Source organism: Lactuca virosa, chromosome 6 (assembly GCF_052849685.1).
Source record: "Lactuca virosa cultivar CGN04683 chromosome 6, Lactuca_virosa_CGN04683_v6, whole genome shotgun sequence".
Taxonomy (NCBI): domain Eukaryota; kingdom Viridiplantae; phylum Streptophyta; class Magnoliopsida; order Asterales; family Asteraceae; genus Lactuca; species Lactuca virosa.
The window spans coordinates 38124178-38129366 of NC_136431.1; positions in this window are offsets into that span (position 1 = coordinate 38124178).

Genomic DNA, 5189 nt, shown 5'->3' on the forward strand with positions numbered 1-5189 from the left:
CTCGACGCCTGAAAAACGTTGGAAAGGTATCTAGTCATATCAAGTGTGGTTATACGACTCACATTATGTATAACTCACCCTTAAGTTTACAACTTGTCACTCTTCAACAGTTTTATTTACACTAAATAGAACTAGCACTCACTACGTATAATGGATGAAGCCAGGGTTTCAACCTAAAATCGACATTGCAAGGATTTCATATACAATATACTTATACTTCATGATTAGCCTTAGCGTGAGATTTGTGAATAAATCTATTCGGGACTGACAATCCCACACCCGAACTGCTAGCTACAGTTGGGCAGGCATGCCTAGGGTGACAAATGTCATTTAACTCGACGCCTGAAGAACGTTGGAAAGGTCTCTAGTCATATCAAGTATGGTTATACGACTCACATTATGTATAATTCACCCTTAAGTTTACAACTTGTCACTCTTCAACAGTTTTATTTACACTAAATAGAACTAGCACTCACTACGTATAATGGATGAAGCCAGGGTTTCAACCTAAAATCGACATTGCAAGGATTTCATATACAATATACTTATACTTCATGATTAGCCTTAGCTAGTCACATGAAGTAGTATTTTCACATATCACTATAAGTTTTCAGTAACGATCATTCATGGTTTATATGGAATGGTTAACGCTACATTTTTACTTAAAGAAAATATCGGATTTTCTTGGCGCTATACAAAATAAGTTTTCACTTCAAACTACCGCTTATGAGCTCACCAGCTTTATGCTGATATTTTCAAACTGCTTGTATTCTCAGGAAATCAGTAGACAGGTACTTGCTGGATTTTTGAGGAACTGGAGCAATAAGAGTTTTATGTTTATACTATACAAAGCTATTTGATGTAATTCAAACAAGTTTCAGACAAAGTTTCAAACTGATGTAAACATTTTTTTTTATTTAAGTATTCACTATAATGGTTGTGTGCTATGATTGCTATTATTCATTGGTTGTGATGCTACACATGACGTCCTCCACCCCAGAACGTTTCCGCCATTCTGGTTTTGGGGTGTGACACACAGCTACCTCGCACGGTGGCTGGTGGCAGCGGGTTACGGCAGAAACGGCAGCCAGTCGGGCGGCGGCAACCACAGCCGACATCTCCGACGTCAAACAATCAAAATGAACAGAGAACGGGAGAAAAGGTGTGTTACAGGTGGTCTTACCATGCGGTTCCGACGAATTCCGACCCCCACACGACGACAACGCAGCTTCCAACGGTCGCCAACGATATTCCAGCGGTTCTCGACGTCATTGACGGTTCTTCGGCTGCACAACGTATCTCCGACAGCGAGGTGCGGTGGCGCTCGTCGGTGGGCAGCAGGCGGCATCCTTGTCGGATCAGAATAGTGAGAGGAGGAGAAATGGCGGCTGGAGAATGATACATTAGGTTTAGGGTTTAAGATGCGCGAGGGAGAAGGCATGGGTGTAATCCCGTGTTCCATTTGAAACCTTGAAGCATTATTACAAGTTTAGCCCCTGACCCCATATAATCTTTTCAACTTAAATCCAAAATTTACCATTCAGCCCCCAACTTCCAAAAATCTTTACAATTTAAATCCAAAATTTATCCTTTTAGCCTTTGCTTCCATAATTCCTTCCATATTAAGTCCTAATAATTACCAAGTACACACTCACTCCTAAAGTCCTTTTCAATTAAATCCGTAATTTACCAAACAGCCCTCAACCTTTAAAATTCTTTACAAATAAATCCGTAAATTACATTTTAACCCCCAAATTCACAATTCTGACTCTGTAATCCCCAAAACCAAACGCCTTGCTAAATTTCTCCGCATTTAGGGCTACTATTCATTTGTAAGCCTTTATCTATTTATTTATTTAATAACCGGAATGTTACAATTCTGCCCCACTTAAATTAGATTTCGTCCTCGAAATCATTTCTTGCCATTCCCTTCACGCCAAACTACTCAAGTAACATGGCCACAATCCTGGGCACACCCCAACCTTCTTAGGGTAACCGTGACCAACCCTCGCAGGGTTCTAAAATCCGCAGATAAATGAATTCCTCGCAACAAGATCACATCTACTCCGTCTGAAACATGCTGTCTCGAGATGGTTTGAATCCCTGACAGACCGCCCATACTGAATCATTATCGCTGAAACCAGTCCACTTGTCTCTCAGCTGCTTACTCAACTTTCGATAACCTGAGGCTCCCACTAGAAAACTGAAACCACAGACCCAATTATCCCTGCAGGTCGTTTAGCATAACCCAAGCAATCTGTTATTCCGTCCAAACCTGCAACCCAAAACATAAATGCTAATACTGCCAATCGCTAAAACTGTCCAGACATTGAACTGCCCGAAGCAGCATGCTGCCACATGGCTGCTTGCCAAAATCTACCAAGACCTCCTTGGTCTCAATTCATTCACCAACCATCTGAAATATTGAGTCCCGACCCGGCTGCGGAGCTAAAGGACTCCCACTTAGTCATCTCACACGATTTCTGATCGGAACCCTTCTCTGGAATTAGTTGCCACAAGTTATCATGCCACTGTGGCTCTAACAACCTTTTGATCTAACCGATCGGATCCATGTGTTGAATCCTGTCGTTACCAAATCCACGGCTAAAAGCGATTGCTACATGACCAATGGTAGCCTTACATCACAAGCAACCTTAAGCAATCCATTGCTTCCTTGATCTCATAACTTTAATGACATTCCTACAGTCTTATCACTGGCTTAACCAGGTCTAAGCCCTCTGGGGAAATCCATAAACCAATCCGTGGATTTCCATATCCTCACCGCTGCACCCGAACTGGTGGGTACCACTGTTCCTTCCGCGTCCTAACAACGCGCTCATGCTATCTACCAACCAAGTGAATGCTATGGCTACACCCGCAGACTAACAACACCCTATCACTATCTGACTGCTAGTGAATGCTACGACTACACCCGCAGACTTACAACACTCTATCACTATTTGACTGCTAGTGAATGCTACGACTACACCCGCAGACTTACAACACTCTCATTCCGGTCAAACACGCACTCGACCTAACACTCAACTGAACTTCAATCCTAACTGGAGCTCTAACCTAGTTCCCAAAACCTGCTATCTGATGCCAAGAAAAGCATGAACCAAACATTGGAACGTTTTCTAAACTTCCAACTCACCCAATCCTCCACCTAGACGGCCACTCGACCGTCTTTCCCTCTGACCGGGGATGCAAAAATCATCATAGTTTCACACCTATTTCTGCTCCTGGACACCTGATCGATTCTCCCCCACTTTGCTTCAACTAACATTCCACAACACACAATACTGGAAGGATTCTCAATCCTTATTACCACCCATGACCAATCTGCTAGAAAACACGCTTACCATTGCTAGTGTTTCAACACCAGCTAATCCAAAAGATCACACAACTTCTAAGAATCCGAATAAATCTCCGGTAATAACCCGCTAGAACCAGGAAGCTCCGAATCTCAATTGGAGACCTCAGAATCCCTCACTGCATCACGGCCTCTATCTTGGCCGAATCGACCAGTATACCCTTCTGGTTGACAAGGTGCCCAAGAAATTGCACCTCGCGCAACCAGAACTCACATTTGGAGAACTTTGGAAAAAGTCTCTCCCTCCTCAGAGTCTCTAGCACCTACCTCGGGTGCTCCTCGTGCTGCTCCTCAGTCTTGGAATAAACCAAAATGACACTATACTCTCCCAATCCCGCAATTTGGAAAATGATCTATCGCTATCCGCTAATAATTCTCGGTGCGCAATTGGCATATGGCTTCTCTTGAAAATATAATTCAAACACAACAGAGGATAACCCAAAGTTACACTTACTCAGACCCTTAGAACGAAAGGCTCCCTAGTGTAGTTTCCCGCAAGTGTTGCACCGAATCTGGCCCTGCTTGCCTCTCACAAGCTAATCCTAACTCTTGGGTCTCCTCCCGAGACCCTTATGTATAAGCAACTGATCTGATTCCCTCTTACTAATGTGCTCCAAGTCCATATCATGTTCTCAAGCTCTAGAAGTCATATCATTCAGGGTCTTGCACCCCGAGATACTCATGATCTCCCTGCTATCATTCTATAGTATGTTCTGATAACTTACCTTCTTCATTTCCTCATATGCTGCATATTGTGGTACCATATAAGCTCCTTCTCGAGACTTGGCAGTGATCTCTGCCACAGTCTCAGTCGTATGGTGGAGATCTAACAACTCTTACGCCAACTGTTGCGCCTCAATGGCCTGGCCACTCTCTGCCCAGAATCTGGTCTAAAAGTCATCTCATGACATAGCATCAACCACATCATTACTCAACCTTCTACCAACCTCCTCCTATCAATCTCGTGCTCGGTCCCTCAGGAGACAGGAAGTAAGTCGAATCTTGTCTCCATTCGAGACAACGTCTGGTACGAAAAGTGTTGGTGACATCTGCCAACCATCTGCTGCTAAAAATGGGGTCCCTAACCCCCATGACAATCTGAAGCCTCACAAACTCTGAATTCCCGAAACATCAACGTACGGGTCCCTATCATGACTGCTATCTCAGTGCAGATTGCACTCGGCCTCTCATCACAAATCTCTATAATGCCCTCCTTGATCATACTAAGGGTCACAAGAGTCTGGTCAATGATATTGCGCGTACTCTCAGATGGAATGAACTCCCTTCTCTGACCATCAAGCAGCCCGGCTCTAGAGTCCAAGCATGATCCCTCGTCAGCACCAACTGTCATCTGGTCTACCACGTAGTGTCACTATACCCGGAAACATGCCATAACAACCATCAGAATACACATCACTACTAAGGGATCTCACGCACTCACTACTAGTTCCCCGGTCTTATCTCATCCCTTCTTGAATCGGGTACTGATCCTTTGCTTTCAGTAGTATGGGCCCCTACTACCTTCCACATCTATCCGTACTTTCCTCAAGAATTGCCTCGACTCCATCAAGTCCCTTTCACTACTACTATTGCTCCCAACATTACTCTCATGCTAATCTCATCCTATGCTTGCCCTAGGAAAAATCTCCGTCTCACCCCGTCCTCAGCTGCTGAAGGACTTACTATTAATGTCAACTAGCTACCTCATGAATATAGCCACATGCAACAGAGATCAGATAATCCTTCGAGTAAAATACTCATCCCTAGAACGGTTGGACTCAGACAAGAGCTGCGCAATAGGGCCAAGTCCATCACT